This window comes from Anabrus simplex, chromosome 1, assembly GCF_040414725.1.
Source record: "Anabrus simplex isolate iqAnaSimp1 chromosome 1, ASM4041472v1, whole genome shotgun sequence".
NCBI lineage: Eukaryota > Metazoa > Arthropoda > Insecta > Orthoptera > Tettigoniidae > Anabrus > Anabrus simplex.
The window spans coordinates 1,246,700,170-1,246,723,038 of NC_090265.1; the positions used below are offsets into that span (position 1 = coordinate 1,246,700,170).

At 41.3% G+C, this 22,869-nt stretch overlaps 1 protein-coding gene across 1 annotated transcript in view; it reads right to left on the reverse strand.

Annotated features, from left to right (window-relative positions):
• LOC136858244 (TBC1 domain family member 19) overlaps positions 1 to 22,869 on the reverse strand; it is a 278,312-nt gene that overhangs the window by 254,330 nt on the left and 1,113 nt on the right. The gene's annotated exons all lie outside the window — the stretch shown is intronic.

The window sequence follows — 22,869 nt, forward strand, 5'->3', positions numbered from 1 at the left end:
CAGGAGAAAAATACTGGGGGGGGGTAAGCCACCCATAGCACTGCTAGGGGTTAGAGTGAGAAGGCTTGGTATATAAAAATAATCAAATATAGTGTCAAATCTATAGTTTTCAGTGACACACTGGATGCCGTTGAATTCAAAGGTCAGTCCCATCGGCATAGGGGATGAGAGGAAAATGTCCAAAAATGACCGAGATTATGGATCTATGTGTGTATGTTCCAGCATAGCTCTCAACCAAACTTGGCAAAAATGTGACTTACTATCTGGAAAAAAATAATGTGGTGGCAAGGCACCCGTAGCACCACTAGGAGAGAGGAGGTGAAATGTAAAAATAATAAAAAATGAACATGAGACCATAGTTTTCAGGGTCGTTAAGATGAAATGTGACACTCTGGATGCCATGTAAGTCAAATTTCAGCCCCAATCGGAATGGGGGTTAGAAGAGGTGAAAAAGAAAATGTCCAAAAATGACCAAAATTACAGATGAATGTGTATATGTTCCAGCATAGCACTCAACCAAACTTAGTACATATATGACTTACTCGTCATCATCATCATCATCAGTTTGCCCTTCCAGCGAGCCGGGCAGGGTATTTGAAAATGAGCATCTTTCAAAGTTGCCTATTCCAAAAGATTTTATTGTCCATGACAGATCCCCAATTCCATCCTCTTCTTGGTCTTCTACCCGTTATTCCCTTTTCCAAATAAGCGCATGGTAACCTTGTGCTACCCAAACCATTTAAGTTTAGATGACCTAAGTCTTTCCTCCATTGATTCATTTAGACCTAGGTTAGATCGGATCTCATCATTTTTCACGTGAACACCATGAGCACCCCTAGGGGAGGAAGTGAAATATAAAAATAATCAAAAACGACTGATATCACTGTCAAATACATAGTTTTGGGGACCACTGAGGTGAACTGTGACACTCCAGATGCCTTTTAAGACATAGCTCAGCCCAAGTCGAAACGGAGGTTGAGAAGTATTTAAAGAATATGTCCAAAATGACAAAGATTTTTTTTTTTTTTTTTGCTAGGGGCTTTACGTCACACCGACACAGATAGGTCTTATGGCGACGATGGGATAGGAAAGGCCTAGGAGTTGGAAGGAAGCGGCCGTGGCCTTAATTAAGCATTTGCCTGGTGTGAAAATGGAAAACCACGGAAAACCATTTTCAGGGCTGCTGTTAGTGGGATTCGAACCTACTATCTCCCGGATGCAAGCTCACAGCCGCGCGCCTCTACACGCATGGCCAACTCGCCCGGTAAATGACCAAGATTATGGATGTATGTATGTATGTATGTTCCAGTATACCTCTTGGTATACACATCACTTACCCATCATCATAATAATTTTTCTGTTGCAGTTTCCTGGGTACTGTTGGCGAGCCACTTCCACCCTGTCTTACTGTGATACGTTCTGATGTTAACCCCTTAACTGGGGAATAGTTTCATAACGTCAACCAGCCAGTGGGTAATTATTCAGCGCAACGTGCACTTTTGGAACGGATACAGTAGCGTGCGACAGATGTAAATACTCAACAGAAAATACAGTATATTTTACTTGATTTACTTGAATTATTAGTGATATAGTAGAAATTCAATAGCATTATGTTATTATCGTTTTTCTTGGAAACCCGTAAATATATACATATATACGCAGTGTGTTCATACAAAAGTGAATATAAAAAGTGTTTCTTTCATTATTATGATGACATTTTTCAAGTTTTCAGATGTGCACCCTTAGGTTCTACATACTTTCTGGTTCATAGGTCATTAAGAAATTGCGTACAGTGTGGCAAATACGGAAGCATGGGCAAGCACAAAGTGCCATGTCACATTCCTCACAGCAGTAGACAGTTTCCCATCACCTCTGGTTTGACAGGCACACAACACAACGTTTGCTTGAGTGATTCCTACTTCCGGTTGGCAGGTTCTCAGATAATTCAATGTCTTTTCTAACCAAGCCATGTTCACATCAATGGGTACAGTTTACTACAATAGACAGACCAATTTACAAAAAGTTATCAGAACATGTACAATGGAGTTCGCAGAACAACTGTATCATAACAACAATGACAACAACTCACAAATTTAGTAATTTCAATGTACATATGCACAAATAAATTCTTTACGAAGAATTTGGCGCAGACCGCACGAGGCAACACGAGATAGCTGTCGGACAGCCGCCTAGGCGCGAACTACCCGACTGGCGTGAGACCAGATAAAAATGAATAGGATAGCAATAATCACATCTAATATGAATGAAATTAGTTTTAAATTATGACAGTAGATGGCAGAAGTGATTGAGAATAGGCAGACATTTATTAGGCTGCTAACCCTATGTAAGAACACATTTAGAATTACAAGAACACCTAAAGGCGTCAAACCCAATACTCGTGCGACAGCTGTTGACGCCTTTATGCATCAAACCCAGTTAAGGGGTTAATGACGTTCTATAGTGTCCTTACCCAATCTGCAATATCCATCTTTAAGGTGTCCATCCAGTAGGTTCTTGGTCTTTCCACCATCTGTTTTCCAGCCACATGTCTCACCAAGTTAACATAAGCTATCCTTGTTGGCCCTATCCTCATGACATGCCCAAACCACCTCAATCTGTAAATCTGATCTAACAATGATGTCTCAATCCTAGCTTCCTTTCTAACCACATCATTCCTTAACTTGTCCAGATTGGTTTTTGAATTGTAGACCTCAGAAACTTCATCTCAGATGCCTGCAACTTTGAGGAGTCCTTTTTAGTGAGGGTGCAGGTTTCAATACCAAAGGTTACGATTGGTATGAAGTACTGACTGAACATCACTAGCTTTGATTTTTCTGGTGCTTTGGAATCCCAGAGGAGCGTTCATGCTTGCTGGTAAAAGTGAGAGCTCTTCTTCACTCTGTTTGCCACCTAACTTATGGCTAGTGTATCTCAAGATATTACACTGTCAAGGTATATAAAGTTTTTCACACTTTCTAGTGGATGATTCCCTAGCATGATGTTTGCTGGTCATCCCTCTCTGTTTATTGCCATCACTACCGGTACTGTTTTGGGTTTGCTTATCTTGAGATTGAATTCCTGGAGTTTAATCTTCGATTCATGACTATCTGGAAAAGAAATATTGTGGGGTAATAATACATCCCTAGCATCCCTTGGGGCAGGGTGAGGAGGGATGACATATAAAAATAATCATAAACAACCAATGTTAATGTCAAATCCAAAGCTTTCTGGGTTGCTGAGATGAACAGTGACACTCTGAATGCATTCAAGTCTAAGTTTAGACCCCATCGGCATGAGGGTTGAGAAGGGATGAAAATGTATGTCCAAAATGGCCGAGATTATGGATGTATGTGTATATGTTCCAGCATAGCTCTCAACCAAGCTTAGTACACACATGACTCACTATCTGAAAAGAAAAAAGAAACTGTAGTGTTAAGACACCAGTAGCAGTCCTAGGGGCATGGGGTAGACAAGGGTGAAATATAAAATTAATATAAAATAACCAATATCAATTCTTAGTCCATAGTTTTGGGGGTTGCAAAGATGAATAGTGACACTCTGAATGCCATTCAAGCGCAAGTTCAGCCTCCATCGGCATGGAGGTTGAGAAGGAGAATGTCCAATGTGATCGATATTTGCATTGAGTCCACAGATTTCAGGGTTCCCAGCCTCACTGCTGACAGTCCCAGTGGCAGTTGGAATATTGTGTACATCATATCTACAGTACAAGGCATAAATACAGCTACTTCCCTGACACTCTGATCTGCCACATGGAAATAATCTAATGCAAAATTATAATCTCAAAATAAAGCTTAAAATTAAACATATAACAATACCTCTAAATTTACAAAAGAGTTCATAAACTATCAGTCAGCCTCAAATTAAGAAATCTACAAAAAAACAAAAACAAAAAAAATCACTTCAAACAGTTAATACAAATCCTAAAATTAAACATTCTAAGAAAGTTTCTGAGTATAGCCAGCTACCACACCTAGTATTTAATAAATTTTAGCTAATTTTAGCTAATGGCAGTGATTCTTTACTCGAGAGTCCGACTCGGCTCAATGGTCAGCGTACTGGCCTTCAGTTCAGAGGGTCCCGGGTTCTATTCCCGGCTGGGTTGGGAATTTTAACCTTCTTTGGTTAATTCCAATGGCCCGGGGGCTGGGTGTTTGTGCTGTACCCAACATCCCTGCAACTCACATACCACACATAACACTATCCTCCACCACAATAACATGCAGTTACCTACACATGGCAGATGCCGCCCACCCTCATCGGAGGGTCTGCCTTACAAGGGCTGCGCTCGGCTAGAAATAGCCACACGAAATTATTATTATTATTTACTCGAGATGTATGGAAAATGTCAGAAATATCAAATATTTTGCTGTAAAAGTACAAATATTTCTAGGGGTGGCTTGGTGAGTCCTTAGTATTAGCAACGAATATATATTTCTCACTCATACATGTTATATGAGGCAAGATTTTTAAGATTCACATTCCTGAACTGTGCACTATATGCTGAACTACATAACTTTACTGTTGTTTTCATGCGACTGAGTAAACTCCTTTCTAGATCTCAGTACAAAATTAAACTGCTTGGAATAAACAGGAGTTGGAGGCATACACGATGCCTCATGGTGCTTTCATAAAATATAGAGTTAATTAAGAAATACTGGTGTCATTTTTTCAAGTTTATGTCAAATGGCATATTTAGAGGGCAGGTTCAGAGGTTCCAATGCCCATCTAAGATTCTCTTCTCTTTTTTTGAATGTTCAATTTATGATTACTTCACATTACAAGCTGAATGCATTAGGTGATCAACACCCCCTAGAACTGGATTGTCTGTATAATCTTACGACGATGTATGATTTAAACAATATTTAAACAGGGTGAGTTGACCATGCAGTTAAAGTCATATGACTGTGAGCTTGCATTTGGGAGATGGTGAGTTTTAATCCCACTGTCGGCAGCCCTGAAGATGGACTTCCTTGGTTCCCCAGTGGCAGTCCAATCCTAGCCCTTTTTGCTGACTGCTCATCATTTTGCAAGATGAGGGAGATTGTACTCAGCAGTGTTAGCCTACGGCGCAGATCGACCAGGTGCACACACTCCGTAAGGATGTGTACCACGGTAAGATGGTCGCCGCAAGTACACATCGGAGGGGGTTCTCCTTTCAGTAAGTAGGAATGCGTTAATATACCGTGGCCAATCTGAAGATGACGTAATCCCACTGCTTCCCTCTGAGAAGCCCTCTGAACCTCCATACCTTCATTGTTCCTTTTATCGCTCTCAGCTTATTTGGAAGTGGAGTGGCCTGTCACTCCATCTCCCAATGGAACATAAGCACATGTCTCAGCTGAGTGCGAATATCACTTGCTGGAACCTTGTAAGGCAACGGGGGCAGTGTAACTGCCTCCTTGGCAGCCTTATCTGCTAACTCATTTCCCTCTACACCCATGTGGCTTGGGAGCCACATAAACGTGATTCTGGTGCTGGCATCCGAACACCCGGCCAGCATGTCCTGGATCCGCTGCATCAGAGGGTGCCAGGGGAAATAGGCATCAATAGACTGTAGCGAGCTCAAGGAGTCAGTACACAGAAGAAAGTGTCGGCGCTCATCGGACAGGGCGAACCGCAGAACTTCAAAGATAGCATAGATTTCTGCTGTGTACACACTACAGGTTTCTGGGAGAGCAAAACGAAACCTATCATTGTCGACAACGAACGCACAGCCCACCTTCATTTCTGTCCTTGAACCATCCATGTAAATGACAATTGAACCTGGATACCGGTCAACAACGGACAGAAAGAGCCTCCGATAAATCGAACGGTCTGTGTATTCCTTTGGGCCAGTGTGCAGATCCGGGATTATTTCAGGTCATCTTATTATCCACGGACGTACCCCATTTGGTTGTCTGACAAGGCAGGAAACCAAAGGTACATCAAACAATCTGTGACTGCTATCCAAACATATTCCAACCGTCCGCATTGCTCAGGTATGAGCATCGCACAACGGATGGTTTCCATTCTGAAATACGCAAGGATAGCTTGGGTGAAGTGGCATCTGTCGCAAATGAGCATAGGACAGAAGCCTTATGGCACCTCAGGCGTAAAGGTGGCACACCAGATTCAGCGAGCAGGCTAGCAATGGAGCTTGTACGAAAAGCTCCCATCGCCAACCTAACCCCGCTGTGATGAATGCTATTCAGTTTTGTAAGGACGCTTAGTCTTGCTGATCCATATACTGCACTCCCGTAGTCTAACTTGGATAATATATGTGCCCTATAAAATCATAAGAGCACCGTGCGGTCAGACCCCCAATTAGTGCTGCTAAGAAACTTCAAGATATTTAACTGCTTGGTGCATTGCACTTTTAACTGCCGCACATGTGGCTCCCACGACAATTTGCTATTGAAAAGGAGCCCAAGAAATCGGTGAGTGCCAACTATGGGAAGAGCGGCATTTCCTATATACAGCTCAGGATGTGAGTGAAGAGTGTGTTGCCGGAAAAGTGGACAACAGAGGTCTTTGCGGTTGAAAACCGAAAGCCATGTGCTAAAGTCCACCATTCTACTCTCCTAACAGCTTGCTGTAATTGTCACTCTGCGACTGCCATATTATGCGAGCTATAATGCAGAGCAAAATCGTCTACATATAACAATGGTATTACTGCTGAAACAGCAGAAGCGACAATACCGTTTATGGCAATCGCAAACAGTGACACTAAGAACCGATCCCTGTGGGACTCTATTTTGTTGAACATTGCATTGCGAATATGCCCTCCCAACTTGGACAGGGAAAGATGGAGGGACAAAAAATTTGCAATAAATACCAGCAAATTACCTTGGAATCTCCACTGATGCAGGACTGAAAGGATACCATATTGCCATGTGGTGTCATAGGCCTTTTCTAAGTCAAAGAAAACAGCCACCAAATGCTGTTTGCGGAGAAATGCATCCTGGATAGAACACTCCAGGCATACCAAGTGGTCAGTGGTCGAGCGAGTGGCTCGAAAACCACATTGGTATTCGGACAAAAGTCCTTGTTTCTCCAGACACCACACAAGTTGGCGATTTACCATCCTCTCAAATAGCTTACACAAGCAGTTAGTGAGACAAATAGGTCTATAGCTTCCTGCATACTTAGGATTTTTGTCAGGGCTGAGGACAGGAATGACAATGCCCTATCGCTACTGAGATGGAAACTCACCCTCTATCCAGATTCAGTTGAACACTCGAAGGAGATATAATAGACTATCATCACAAAGGTGTTTCAACAACAGGTTAAGGGCATTGTCTGACCCAGGAGACGTATTCTTGCAAAGCACCAAGGTGCTGTGGAGTTCCCACTCCGTAAAGGGCTTATAGTTCTCTGAAGCTTGAGTGGCAAAACTAAGGTGATGACCGTTCTGCCTCCCACTTCAGAGCGAGGAAATCACGATGGTAATTCCCGGAGCCAGACACATCCGCAAAATGACTTGCAAGATGGTTAGCAACTGAGAGTGGTTCAATGACGATATTGCCTGCAATGGAAATTTCCGGTACAGTAGATGATCCTTGGATACCCGAAATACATCGAAGTTTAGTCCACACTTGAGATGATGGAGTATGTGACGTCATAGATGACACATATCTTTCCCACAAAGCTTGCTTACTTTGGTGAATAAGAACTCGCGCCTTAGCGCTGAGTTTTTAAAATGTTACCAAGTTGGCCACAGTAGGCTGCCTATGATAACATTTATGAGCATGACGGTGTTTTTTGATAGCTGCTGCAATTTCTTCGTTCCACCAAGGAACGAGTTTTCGGCGAGGAGTCCCTGAGAAGGACAGAATGGACTCCTCAGCAGCAGCAAGGATAACGTGTGTTATGTAAGTTATTTTGCCATCTATGGTCTGCCTGGTCTCGTCGTTAAAGACAGCTAAAGATGTGAACTTTGGCCAATCAGCAGGTTTAAGAATCCATCAAGGAGGAGCCTCGACAGATTTTTGTTCCAACAAAGTAAGAATAATGGGAAAATGGTCACTGAGATCATCGTATGTATTCCACCAGAACAGCGGAACCAACGTTCGACTGTATAGACTTAAGTCTATGCAAGAATATGTGCCGTAACGTTCACTGAAATGAGTTGGTTCACCTGTGTTCAAAATACAAAAATCGAGCTCTGTTACTAATGTTTCCAACTCCTTTCCCCTGGGGCAAGGTGCTTCAGAGCCCCAATATGGGGTGATGGGCATTAAAATCTTCCAATAAGAGGAAGGGAGGTGGAACTGATCTATAAGATCAGTGACATAATTTATGTTAAGAGGCTGGCCTAATGGAAAATAAACGTTACACAGTGTTGCTACGACAGGCAGCAGAACACAAACTGCTACAGCCTCCAGCGAGGTTCTTAGCAGAATCTCTTCGCTGTAAGTATCAGAACGGACAAAAATGCCAACGCCACTTTAAGCTTCGTTAGCATAATGTCATTTGGTTGAGTATAGTCAAAAATTTCTCAAGACCGTATGATGACATGGTCTGAAATTTGTTTCCTCAATACAGACTATACTCGCCGAATACTCGCTAATGAGCTGACGCAGCTCAGCAAGATGCCTATCATAACTGTTACAATTCCATTGTAACAGTGCCATAGTGTGGGTGTGGACTTCTGAGGTTTAGGTTAGAAGCGGCGAAATGCTACCTAACCAACACTGACATCCCCATCCGAAGATGGAGATAAATACCCAATGTGCATCTCATCACCAGACGAGGTGATGCATGCCTTGAATTTCTTCGATGTAGTCTGGGGGCGGGGTTTTTTCCGACGAGGGAAGCGCGCAGGTTTTCCAGGAGGAAAACCCGCTGGCGCAGACTCAGACCCTCTGGGTGGAAGACGTGAGACCTCATTCGTAGGAGAGATGGAAGAATGCCTTGTACGGACGCTCTTCTTTCACCCATCGATTCTTGTTTAGACAAGTTGGGAGGTAATTTCCCAGCCCTGGTCGATGATGCCGCCTCCGCTGGCTTAGGTGCGCGTTTCGCCGACCTCGTGAGGAAGGAGATATCTTCTTCCCCTGCTGTGCCGGCGTAGGTTTCTTACACGTTATAATTCTCATGTTAGGTCCGTACTGAAATGTACATAAATATAAAGTATGTTATGAGTGTTATTTTTAATATCCACCTATTCAATACAAAGAGATCTAGTAAGTTAAGAATTAAATCTTATTATAAAATGTTACAAGGGACATATTTCGCCCATATTAAGAGCATCATCATCCTCAAACTCAAACCTGTATGGTGAATAATCAGGATCCGATTGTTCTTACAAATTGTAAAAAGAGGACATTCTAATAATTTTATGTTAGACAAACACCTACACTGATATCCACTTTTTACGATTTGTAAGAACAATCAGGATCCCGATTATTCACCATACAGGTTTGAGTTTGAGGCTGATGATGCTCTTAATATGGGCAAAACATGTTCTTTATAGGTTTCTTAGCCGGAACAGGCTTGCTGGTGGTCGAAGGCTGGAATGAACCCGCCTTCGTGCTCTTTCTCTTTGCAGCGTTGCTCACAGGAGCAACTGCCGCCTTGGGTGCAACGATCTCCTGGGAAGGTGTTCCAGCTATGAATGACGAACCTGGGAGAGACTGTGCTATCATGCTGAAGTCTAGTGTCTTGGCTGGTGCATTCAGAGAATTAAACTTACAGTGCGCTTCCTGGTAGGAAAGACCATCCAGGGTCTTAATCTCCTGGATCTACTCCTCACTCAGGTATACCGGACAGTTCCGATCTCGAAGAGAATGAAGACCAGGGCAGTTAGTGTACCTATATGTAGTTGTGCACTCTTCTGCGCCATGAGCTTCTCTTCCACACGTACCACAGATAGATGAATTTGGCATTAATAGCATTGCATAGGAGGTGGGATGTACGGCCTCACATTGCAACGGAAGGTTGTTACCTTGACTTTCTCTGGCAACACTGACAGTTTGATGGAGACTATAAACGCACCTGTGGCATCGTCTTCACCGCTGACTTTGCGCGTGATGCGCCGGACATGTCACACCACGGTGCTTCATGTTTTCCATTAGCTCATCATCACTGTTCAGAACGAGATCACGGTGGAAAATAATGCCACGAACCAGTTTCAAGTTTTGTGCTCTCCCACTTTGATGGGGATTACGCCAAAGTGGTCACACTTCAGCAACCGATCTGCTTGGAACGCAGTGCTCATCTTCAGAAGCAAACCACCATTGCCCATTTTTTCAAGATTCTCAAGTTCACCGTATACACCTTCGATGTGTCGACTGAAAAGAATCGATCTGACCCGCTTGAAATCTTGCCCATCGGTTCTGGTAGCAACCAGGAACCTGGGAAAGCTGGAACCCAGATTAATAAGCTGCACTTGTTCCCAAGGGGTTGCTCCCCTTAGGGAATCAAATGTTAAAGACTTGGGTAGCAAACTACCCGAGGAAGCAGGCACAAGTGGTTTCGACGCCATGCCCGAAATCATCCTCCCCGAATGGCACCCACTCCGATCAGGAGTCTTTGTAGCCGAACTAAACACCCAAGGCAATACTCACCTGGTCGTAGCCGGTATTGCCCGGGGTCCGATGCTGGACGATCCCTAATACGGGATGACTGAGGTAATGAGCACTAGGACTCTCTTCCTCCAATCACCCGCAATAGCATGTACCCCATAGCGTGTACAGGGCACTAAATATAGAGAAAAATTAAAAAGCATTTGGCTGTGCGGGTACCTGTGTTGTCAGGCAGATATTACTGCAAGGGTACATGACACTCCCACCTGCCGATCCCTGAGTGATCAGTGCGCGGGCTTTCCAGCGTAATCACACACGTAGAAAGCCCATCTCCGAGCAGCATGCATACAGAGAATTTTGAATTGGTCTACAACTAGCCCAAAAAATAAAAATTAAAAAAAAAACAATAAAAAATAAAGAGGAACCATGGCCACATGACCCTTTTAGTCGCCTTCTCCCATCCACAGGGGTACAACACATTGATTGTATCAAACCGCAATCCATGTCCGCGCCTAGGTCGCCCCTTTTAGTCGCTTCTTACGACAGGCATGGGATACTGCGGTTGTATTCTACATGTGTATCCCCCACCCCCAGGGGGTATTACTTTAGAAATCTAGTTTGAACTTATTGACAGATTACAGTGATCTTGTCTCAAGCTTGAAAGCATATCTTTCTGTTTTTATTGGAGTCGGCAGGAAAGCAAATGAGTTTGAAGAGCTGAAAAACACACCATACAATAACTGTAGAGGTTGTATTTACCTGTATATGCAATTACGAAATTATGTTAGCAGCTGTACAATTAGTTATTTTAAAATCTTTTACAACTACTTTTCTTTTTGCTAGTGGGTTAACGTTGCACCAAAAACATTAAAAGGTTTTCGACATTGCAAGGATGGAAAAGGGCTAGAGTTCAGAAGGAATCGGCCTTGGCCTTTATTAAGGTACAACTCCAGTGTTTATCTGGCATGAAAACAAGGAAATTACGGAAAATCTATCTTCAGTACTGTGAACGGTGGGGTCGAACCCACTATCTCCCAATTGCAAGATCACAGCTATGTGACCTGAATCGCGCAGCAAACTCACTTGATTTTTCACAACTATAATGATGATGATAATTTTTTTAAAAATGCAGTGTTCATTCAGCATGATTTATGTAACCTATCATGTATCAGTAAATGGCATTGTACTGATTTAATTAGACTTTAATTTCTCAATTTCTTCTTTTAATATCTCTTTCCTTACGTTGCATGTTAGCCTAATGCTGTATGGTAAATGAATAATAAAGTAATTTAAAGATATGTATTCTAAATCATGAAATTTAGTCAAGATATCAACTTGTCAACAAATGCTGAGGTTTCTTAATACCGCTATGTGACTGATACGTACATTCCCACAGATTCCATAACATCTGCAAGGATAATGTGATCTGCAGTGATATATTACAAAAAATGAGTTAAGACAGGCTTGAGTGTAGATGCCCAGGATATAGTCAGCAAAAAATAAAAAGAAGGTAGTAAGCATCTAATGTTAGCATTTAATGATATAATTTAATCAGTCATACCTGGACTTGATAAGGACTCAAAATCCCTCCTTAATAAATAAGAACAGTTATTTGAAATTGATCCCTTCACAGAGGATGCAATACAAACAGGAGAACACCTCCTCGAAGCTACATCAACATCAAGAAAAGAAAAACTGTGTAACCTTTTCGGAAGTTTGGATATGAAATGTTCAAGTTGACAAGCCTGGAAATTACTAAAAAATCTTAATAATTATTCTACAGTCTAGCCCTGGGAGTTGAATAAAGTTACTCCTGATCAAATAGTCCATCAACTATTGCTGAATGGCAAAACCACGAAAAGATCCAGAAAAATAAAAATCCCACAGTATGAAGAGGAGAATGACCACCTTGGCACGCCATTCATGGAAGAAGAACTGAGAACTGCTATCAAATGTATGAAAAATACACAGCTGTTGGCTTGGATGACATAAGATCAGAGCAAATAAAACATTTTAACCCCATAACTATCAACTGGGTTTTAAAACTGATGAACACGTGTGTGACTAGAATGTTGATTCCAAAGATCTGGTGCAAAGCAAAAGTTGTGGCCTTGCTTAAACCAGGAAAAGAGCCAAATGACCCCAAAAACTTCAGACCTGTATATCATCTCTGTCATCTTTTCAAAATTCTGGAGAGGATGATACTGAATTGTATTTCTGATTCTATCGATAGAAAGATTATAAAGGAACAAACAGTTTTCAGGCCGGGGAAGTCATGTTCTGGTCAGATACTTAATCTAACCCAGCATATCGAGGATGGATATGAGAGGAAACAAATAACAGGAGTTGCTTTTATTGATCTCATGGCTGCTTATGATACAGTGAATCATAAGAGAATGACAAGGAAACTGTATCCAACAACCAAAAACTATCGACTGACACAGTTTATTCAATGCCTGCTCCAGAACAGACATTTTTTGTCACTCCGAAGGACAAGAAAAGCCAATGGAGATGTCAAAAGAATGCCCTCCCCAAAAGAAGTGTGTTGGCTCCAATATTATATAACATCTATACCAATGATTAGCAACTTAACACCGGAACTAGGGCTTTCATTTACGCAGATGACACAGCTCTTGCTGCTCAAGAAGTGACATTTTTGAAGAAGTAGAATTTAAAATGACATCTGCTCTTGAAGAACTAGTTGTCATATGACGAGAATCACCTGAAACCCAATCCGGAGAAAACTCAGGTATGTGCATTCCACTTACACAACAAAGAAGCAAGAAAGGAGTTGAACGTTACCTGGAAAGGACAAAAATTAAACCATTGTGATCAACCCAAATATTTAGGGGTAAAGTTTGACCATGCCCCAACTTATAAACAGCACTGTATAGATACCAAACAGAAGGTATGCAGCAGGAATAATCTCATTCGCAAACTCACACACACACACCATGGGGAGCACAGTCTAACATCCTCCGTACATGTGCCCTTGCCCTGTGTTTCTCTGCTGCAGAGTATGCTGCTCCAGTGTGGAGGAATTCCACTCATACAAACCAAGTGGCTGTTGTCCTCCACAAGACAGGTCGCATTGTTACAGGCTGCTTACGACCAACTGCTGTTAATAAGATCTTTCCACTTATGGGAGTAACACCTCCAGATGTTAGGAGACAAGTTGCAGCAGAGACTGAGAAGAAGAAGCAAGAAACAGATCCAAGACATCCAATGGTTGGACTTCATGCCCACCCATCAAGATTGAAATCAAGGAAGAGCTTCCTACAAACAACAACGTCAATCCCATCATCAGCCAAATCTCGACGAAAGGAACTCTGGAGAATGAAGTTGCATGTAGGATTATGGGAAGTGAAAGAGAAACCAGCTGCAGGACATCATCTTCAATATGGACATTGGAAGACGCTTAACAGATTAAGATCTGGAGTGACACAATGTAAAACCAACCTGAAAAGATATGTGCGAGTGTGGTGAAAAGCAAGATCATGGACACCTTCTCATCTGTAGAAATCTACCTAAACCATATAGTATGAAGGATCTGGTGAAAGCCGATGAATGTGCCATCTCGACAGTTGAATACTGGAGAAACAAAGTGTAAATAGAGTAGTTGAAAATATATTGTAGTGATTTCAGACATGGATAAATAAATAAATAAAATCAGTCAATTACACCTAAGTTATCAATCATCAGAATCAAGACTCTCCCCTGTGAACCATGTGATCTTGTTGCCGTTGGGAGGCTGTTGTGTCCCAGTGAAGCTGGTAGCTGAGTCCTAGGTGCAACCATAGAGGATTGGTAGGCCTATATGTTGACAGATAACAAAGGGTTCATTGAAAGGGAGTAGCAGTTTGTTTACTGCGAGGATGGCAATTTGGATGATTGACTGATATGGCCTTGTAACAATATTTAACATAGCTTAGCTATATTGGTACTGCTACACAGCTGAAAGTAACAGGAAAGTAAAGCTGTAATTAACTCCCTGGGAGATACAGCTCTCTCCATATGAATGAAAGATGATGGCTTCCTTCCAGGTAAAATATTCTGGAGGTAAATGTCCCCCATTAGGATCATCAAGTAATCATCAGGAAGATGAATACTGACATTCTGCAAGACAGAGCGTGGAATGTTACAACGCTGAATCATTGTGATACAGTAGGTTAGAGAATCTGAAAAAGGAAATGGACAGACTAAAGTTAGATGAAGCTAGTATAAGTGTAGTACGTTGGCAGCAAGAGCACGATTTTTGATCAGGTGACAGAATTATCAACACAAAATGAAACAGGGGTAATGCAGGAGTTAAGTGGGGCATAAAAACAATATTATTATTATTACCGGTATTATTATTATTATTATATTAGATGCAAAAAAGACCAGAAAACTGATCACGCAAAGCTCACATAGAAGTTGTGCATTTCCTTCTTTGCCAGGCAGCCTTCAATTTTTCTCTCATCGTGGTTCTTCCTTCTTCTGTCCACTTAGCTCCTGTCTTCTTCTTGTGGTTTCTCTCTTGACTCTACTTCCCACTTGCTGATTTTTGTTCTGTAGCAGGTTCAGTCAGTGATGTTGGCCACTTTGATTCCTGATTTTTCCAGGTCTTGGAGGATTTCCGTTGTCCACCTATTTGTTTTGATGTTTTCTGTTGCCCCAAGCAAGATTCTTGTCAGTCTGTTTTCTGAAAGGCGTTTGGTGTGTCCGTAAAATTTGAGGCATCCTTTTATGTCAACCACATGGTTTGAGAGCTCCTCGGTTTTTGTATGAGATTGCAGGCTGTATCCTACGTCGGTCAGTTTTGGGCCGAGAATTTTTCTGATGATTTTACGTTCCTCTTTCAGGATGTCTTCGAGCCTACTGTTTTTCTGTGGAGATCCAGTGTTTCACTCACGTATAGTATTTCAGGTTTGATTTCACAATGTTGTAATGTCGAATTTTGGTGAAGATTGAAAGGCATTTTTTGTTGTAAATGCTTTGCTTTACGGGAGCGAAAGCTGGGTGGACTCAGGGTATCTTATTCATAAGTTAGAAGTAACAGACATGAAAGTAGCAAGAATGATTGCTGGTACAAACAGGTGGGAACAATGGCAGGATGGTACTCGGAATGAGGAGATAAAGGCTAATTTAGCAATAAACTCGATGGATGAAGCTGTACGCATAAACCGGCTTCGGTGGTTGGGTCATGTGAGGCGAATGGAGGAGGATAGGTTAAATAGGAGAATAATGGACTCCTTTATGGAGGGTAAGAGAAGTAAAGGTAGACCAAGACGACGATGGTTAGACTCGGTTTCTAACGATTTAAAGATAAGAGGTACAGAACTAAATGAGGCCACAACACTAGTTGCAAATCGAGGATTGTGGCGATGTTTAGTAAATTCACAGAGGCTTGCAGACTGAACGCTGAGAGGCATAACAATCTATAATGATAATGTATGTATGTATGTATGTATGTATGTATGTTTTCTGTTCGGCTGAGGGCTCTCTTCATTTTCTGGATGCGGACCTCGAGGGCCTTATGTTCTTTTCCTGTTGGTACTACAATTTCTCCGAGATATCGGAACTCAGTTACTTTTTCAATTGTGCCAAATTTTGTGTTCAAATTCTGGAGACTGCAGTGGTTGCACATGACCTTGGTTTTTGAGAAGGAGATTTGTAGGCCGAATTTTTCTGAGCATTCCTTGAGGGTTTTGATTTGGCTGATTGCCTCTTGTTCATTTGTTGCGAGGATTGCAAGATCATCTGCAAAAGCGAGACAGGAGATTATTACATGTTTTCTTGTCATATTTAATGGTTGCCAATTTCCTTGAGCTTTTAGAGCTTGTTCCCATTCTCTCATGATTTTGTCCAGGGCTATGTTAAAAGTAGTGGGGAAAGTCCATCTCCTTGTCGGACACCAGTTTTTATCTGAAATTTTTCAGATATATTTCCCATGAATTTTACTTGGCAGTTTGTGTTGGTGAGAGTTAGTCTGATGATTTTTTGAGTCTTGTTGTCCAGTCCGTATTCACTCAGTGTTTGGAAGAGGGATTGCTGGTCAATGGAGTCGTATGCTTTCTGGAAGTCCACGAAGGTGCAGATTGTGGGTTGTTTTCTTGTGTTTCGTAGTTTCAAGATGGTTTTCAGATTGAGTATCTGTTCTGCACAGGATCTGTGGTGCCTGAAGCCCACTTGGTATTCGCCTATGAGTGGTTCTAGTTGTTCCTGTGTTCTATGGAGGAGGGCTGCGGAAAGGATTTTTTATTACACGTTTTGTATTGCACCAGGAAAATTCCCCTGTAATTGTTCACATCTGTTCGGTCACCTTTTTTGTGAAGTGGAACGAGGAGTGCGTTTGTCCAATTTTCTTGTAGTTTTTCCATTGTCCATTATTATTATTATTATTATTATTAAATGCAAGAGTTGGTATAATAATAAGAAAATAGTGTAACAGGTAAGCTACTATGACCAGTATAGTAAATGGATTGTTGTTGTCAAGGTAGACACCAACTCAATGCCCACAATAGTGCAGGTCTATACGTCTGCTGTTTCAGCGGATAAGGAAGAAATTGAAAGTATATATGAAGAGATACAGTACCGGTATATTATAAGGATATAATATAAGGAAATGAGAGTGTAATTGTGATGGCAGAATGGAATGCAGTGGTAGGCCAAAGAAGGGAAAATAATGTAGTACGAGAATTCGGACTGGGACAAAGGAATGAAAGAGGAATTTGGCTAATAGAATTCTATACCGATCATAATTTAGTCCTTGCTAATACTTGGTTCAAACACCACTAACAGCTGCTGTATATGTGGACAACACCAGAAGGCATTGGAAGGTATCAAATAAATATACTTCATTATGATTAGGCAGATATTCGGAAACCAGGTGTTAGATGGCAAGACCTTGTTATGAGCAGATGTGGACTCTGATAACTACTTGGTGGTCATGAAATGCCATCAGAAGTTGAAAATTGAAGAAAAGAAGGAATGCAAGGAGATGGGGTCTAAACAAGTTGAAGGAAAATAGAGTGAGGGATTGTTTCACAAAACATGTTGTACAAGGACTAAATGAAAAGGCTGAAAGAAGCACTATAGATAGAGTGACCAATCCTAAAGAATGAGATCAGTAGGGCTGCTGAAGAAAAGTTGGGAAGAAATGCAAGATGATGTACAATAGTGCAGTCAGGATTGACTGATTGGGGCGGTTATATAGTTAAAATATGATAGATCATATAAAGGTGCTTGTGTGTGCATGTACGAGTGTCATTATAAGGACACTAATGCAAAAGAAGGATGCTGATATTCATGTAATGTTCAAATTGCAGTACACTAAAACATTTTACATTAAAATACAAAACAAGAACAAAATGATCAAAATCTGGGCTGAAAGGCAACAACACTGTAAATCTCCTAGAAGCCAGTGATGCAGACACTGAATCACTACCAATACCGATTTCGCATATTGCAACAGTTATAGACTCGATGGCAAGTGTCATTATCTAATTTAATAAATATTATTTAGTTACCGTTTATTATCTGTTTGTGTTTATTTTCTTTGTGTAAAATTTCCATTTACGGTCAAATAAGAAGCAATGAATAATTTAAGAGATATTAAACCTGACTGACTAATGGCAGGGTACAAGAATGCAAAAAATGAGAACAGGAAAAAAAATACAGGTGATTAAAGAATGAAGTAGATAGAAATGTAAGGACAGGTGGCGACAGCTAAGAAAGAATGGCTGAAAGAGAAGCACAAAGATGTTGAAGATTGTATGAAGGGTACATGCTGCATACAGGAAAATCATGGACAACTTTGGAGAATTTATTATTGTTTTATGGGGAAGTGCAACGAGGTAACCATCCTCTATTAACAGCAATGAGAAGGAAAATGGAACAGGTCTTACACTTCAAACACTGAAAATATTAGGAAAAGAAAGACAAGATTACAAAGGGCTTGAAAATTACTCTGTACGCCTTAAAAAGCTAATACTCCAGGGGTCAGGAAAGAAAAAGTGTTGATCAAGGGAGGTCAGCTAGGATAGATGAAAAAGAGGAGCCTGGCACAAGTAAGTGGAAGCAAGTCCAGCCCCAAGGTGTAGGGGCAAGGAGCCCGCCTGTCACCCGGCGGCTCCCGGTTCGATTCCCGGCCGGGAATGTAAATGATTAATATCCCTGGCCTGGGGACTGGGTGTATGTGTCGTCCTTAACGTTCCTTTCCTTACATTCAATACTTACACTTCTGCCATTTACATAATACACGCAGGTTCCTCACATACAGTGCAAGTAGGAGCAAAAGCTCTTCATAGGTTGACGCCCTGAACAAATAGCATATTAAAAAAATAAAAAAGTGGAAGCAATGTCAGAACTCATCTAAGGGCCCTGTGGTTGCCAAACCATGCTCCCAAGTTAAAAGCACATGGAGCCCCTTTTACAGGAAGAGGCTGTTGATGCTTATAAAATGAGGGACCCAATTTTGAAATCAGAATTCGACACATTTTTGAGGGACCTAAATAAGATCAAGGCACCTGGAATTCATAACATACCTTCAGAATTCTTGCCTGCCTTACGAGAAAATGACATGGTGAGGTTAGTCCATTTAGTGTGTAAGATGTATGATACAGGAGAAGTGCCATGCAATTTTAGACAGAATGTTGTCATACCTATTCCCAAGAAAGCAGGAGCTGAAAAGTATGAAAATTGAAAATTTTTAGCATGTACTATTGACAAAAGAATGTAAAGATAATTTGAAGCTGAGTTGGGAGAAGATCAGTTTGGCTTCAAAGGAAATGTAGGAACACATGAAGCATTCCTGTCTGATCTTCTATGTACGTATGTACAAAGGGCACTAGGAAAGTTTTGCAATGTGAGTGAATGCTTTAGACTTTTTCAAAATAATTTCCACCACACACAGTACACTTCTCCATATGTCAAAACTAGTCACTGAACCAACTCTGCCACTTTTCTTTGGTTACATTTTCACATTCTTGATCCCATTCTGCCAGAAGTTCCTCGCCTGATGCAAAACACTGCCCTTTCAGCTTCATCCTCACTTCTGAGAAGAGTGCGAAGTCACATGGGGCAAGATCAGGACTGTATAGAGGGTGATCAAGCACAGTAAACCCTGATCTGGCAAGACAATCCAATGTTACATTAGCACGATGTGCTGGAGCATTGTTGTGATGCAAGAGCCAAGTGTTCAGCCGTGACCTTGGATGGAGCTGCTTGAAAGCCTCGATGTCCTGAGGCAGACACGTCTCACTGTACCACTTCGCAATAACTGTCCTTTGTGTTTCTAGCACTACTCGAGTCAAGATGCCTCGTTTAGTGAAGAATACTGCAATAATCCTTTTCTTCACTGACCTTGACTTTTGCACAGTTACAGGAGTACCCTCATCTTCAAACAGCCACACCTTGTTCTGGGATTTTGTTGGGACATCGTACTTATAAAGCCAAGTTTCGTCATCTGTAATGATGCTATTGACGTTACGCAAAGTCCCATTTTCAAACTGTTTTAGCATTTTTCGGCACCATTTCACTCGATGTGCCCTTTGCTCCTCTGAAAGTGAATGGGGCACCCAAAGGTAACAAACCTTTCTAACATGGAGATGGTTGTGTAGAACTGAATGAATAGCTGGTGCAAGGATGTGGAGGGTCTCTTCTACCTGCTGATATGTCAACCGCCTCTCTTGCTGCAACATTTTCCTCACAGCTTCAATGTATTCCTCAGTCACTGATTCAGATGGTCGCCCAGAACAAGGATCATTTTCAACGCCAAAATTTCCCCTCTGGAACATTTTGTACCAGTGGAAAATTACTGTCCAATGTGGACAGTCTTCCCCCAGCACAGGAGTCATTTCCTCCAGGCACTGGTCAACAGTAAATCCACGAGCAAAATTGTAGCAGATAATTGCGCAATATTCACCTTTAGACCACACTGACATCTTAACTTGCTTTCAATCCCACTGCTTGGTAACAACTGGTGTGAAGGTCACACCTTGCTGTCTTCTAGACCGGTTTTCATCCCTCACCATAACAGGGGTGTCCAGCCAACAGTTTTTGCATATTGCAAACTTTCCTACTGCCCTTTGTATGTATGAATGTATGCAGGATATGTTTGGTCTTCAGCCCAAAGGCTAGTTGGGTCCTCAACAGCTCCACCATCAGCTGTCACAGATGGCCTAGGCATCACTGAAGAGGCATACTAGGGAAATGAGGAGTGAGGTAGTTTCCTGTTGCTTTCCTCACTGAGCCAGAAGTTGCTATTACATACCAGTCTGCCAAGCCCACTGAAATGCATGCACCAAACCAATCCTATGAGCAACATTTTCACACCATTCATAGCACAGACTGGCTGCATAAGGAATGGCATTACTAGCATCGCTCATATCTAAACCACTTTATATTACAAAGCCAAGAATAGCACTGAGACAGGTCAACGAGTGTAACAAAATTACTCTAGCCCATACTAGAAAACACAGTGCACTGTAAACACCAGGTCTCAAAAGCGAAAGGATCATATTAAGAAGGACAAGCACTTGTACACGGCATTTGTAGATCTAGAAAAGACATCAATCACTACTGATCTGCACTTAGGACAGTCACCCAGGTGGCAGATTCCCTATCTGTTTTTTTCCTAGCCTTTTCTTAAATGACTGCAAAAAAATTGGAAATTTATTGAACAAGGAAAGGAACGTGATTGTAGTGGGTGATCTCAATTTACCAAACGTCAATTGGGAAGGTAATGCGAACGACAGGATGCATGACCAACAAATGCCAAATAAGTTAATATAGGATGGGCATCTGATTCAGAAATTGATGGAACCAACTAGACGGAAGAATATTCTGGATGTCATCATCATCATCATATTCTGGATGTGGTGCTGGTAAAACCAGATGAGTTGTAAAAATTTAGCAAATTTTGTGTGTGTGTGTGGTACATTTAGTTCAACAAATATTGGTGTTTATTTATTTATTTATTTACAATTTTCACATTGAGTAGTTCTGTAGGCGTTTGCTAGATTACAAGCTGTAATTTAGGACTGCGTGAAAAAAGAAATATTTGTTTCTTTTTAATATTATTATTAAAATATCAGTAGGTTTGTTGATAACATACGAAGACAGGATATTAAAAAAAGTTGTAACTTCGGCAGCGGTTATATTAGTGCAGGCAACTGACAGGGAATTACAAATAGCAGTTCAACTGTTCCAGCCCCAGGGGCTCTGAATTTTTGAGCGTGGGTTGGCGATCACAGGGCCCTTAGCTGAGCCCTGGCATTGCTTCCACTTACTTGTGCCAGGCTCCTCACTTTCAACTATCCTATCCGACGTCTGTTGGTCAACTCTTGTTCTTTTCCGACCCTGATGCTATTAGGTTTGCAAGGGCTAGGTAGTCCTTCATTTTCACGTCCTTCATGGCCCTTGTTTTCCTTTGACCGATATCTTCATTTTTCGAAGTGTCGGGTCCCTTCCATTTTTTCCCTCTCATTAGTGCTAGTTGTACTTCCTCTTAAAACAATAATCACCACCACCACCACCACCTCTCAACTGTTCCACCTATCACGAAAGTAATAACTTCTTTAGATAACGTGATACTGTTGTAAATTTTGTTTAAAGAGAGGATTTCAACAGAATATACAGTATTTCACTGGCAAAATAGTTAACAGTCATTGCATTGTTATTGATTATTGTCACTCTTTGTATTCAAATATTGCATTGTTGACTACAGGTGTGAACAAAGGGTGTAGTGTATCAAGAAGATATAAATAAAAATCAGCTGATTCTTGCATTCTGATCATTTGTAGTTCTGTAATTTATATTTTACACCCTCGATCTTTCAGTATTCATGAGTGGTTAGCTAATAATAATCAAGTTCCTGTATCCCAATTATTGCAATTAAACATTCGATAATGTTGATTGGACCAAGCTGTTTGAGGTTCTGAACATGATGAGGTTCAGATACAGAGGAAGAAGGATTATCTACAATCAACACAAAAATCAATCCGCAGTGATAAGAATCAAGGGTTATGAAAAAGAATTCTGAAAGGAGTGAGACGAGGTTACAGTTTGTCACCTCTTCTTTTCAGTTTTTACAAAGGACAGGTGTAACGGAAATCAACAAGAATTTGGAAAGGGAATCACAATCCAAGGAGAAGAAATCAAAACTCAAGAGATTAACTCAAGTTATTATTTTAGCAGAGTCACCAGAAGATATGGAGAAATTCCTGAATGTTGCAGACACACTCATGGAGAAGGAGTACAGATGAAAATAAATAAATCCAAAACAAAAGTTTTTTTAAGAATTTGCTTTAGCCTACCTTGCACAGACTCAGATAGGTCTTATGATGACAAAGGGATAGGA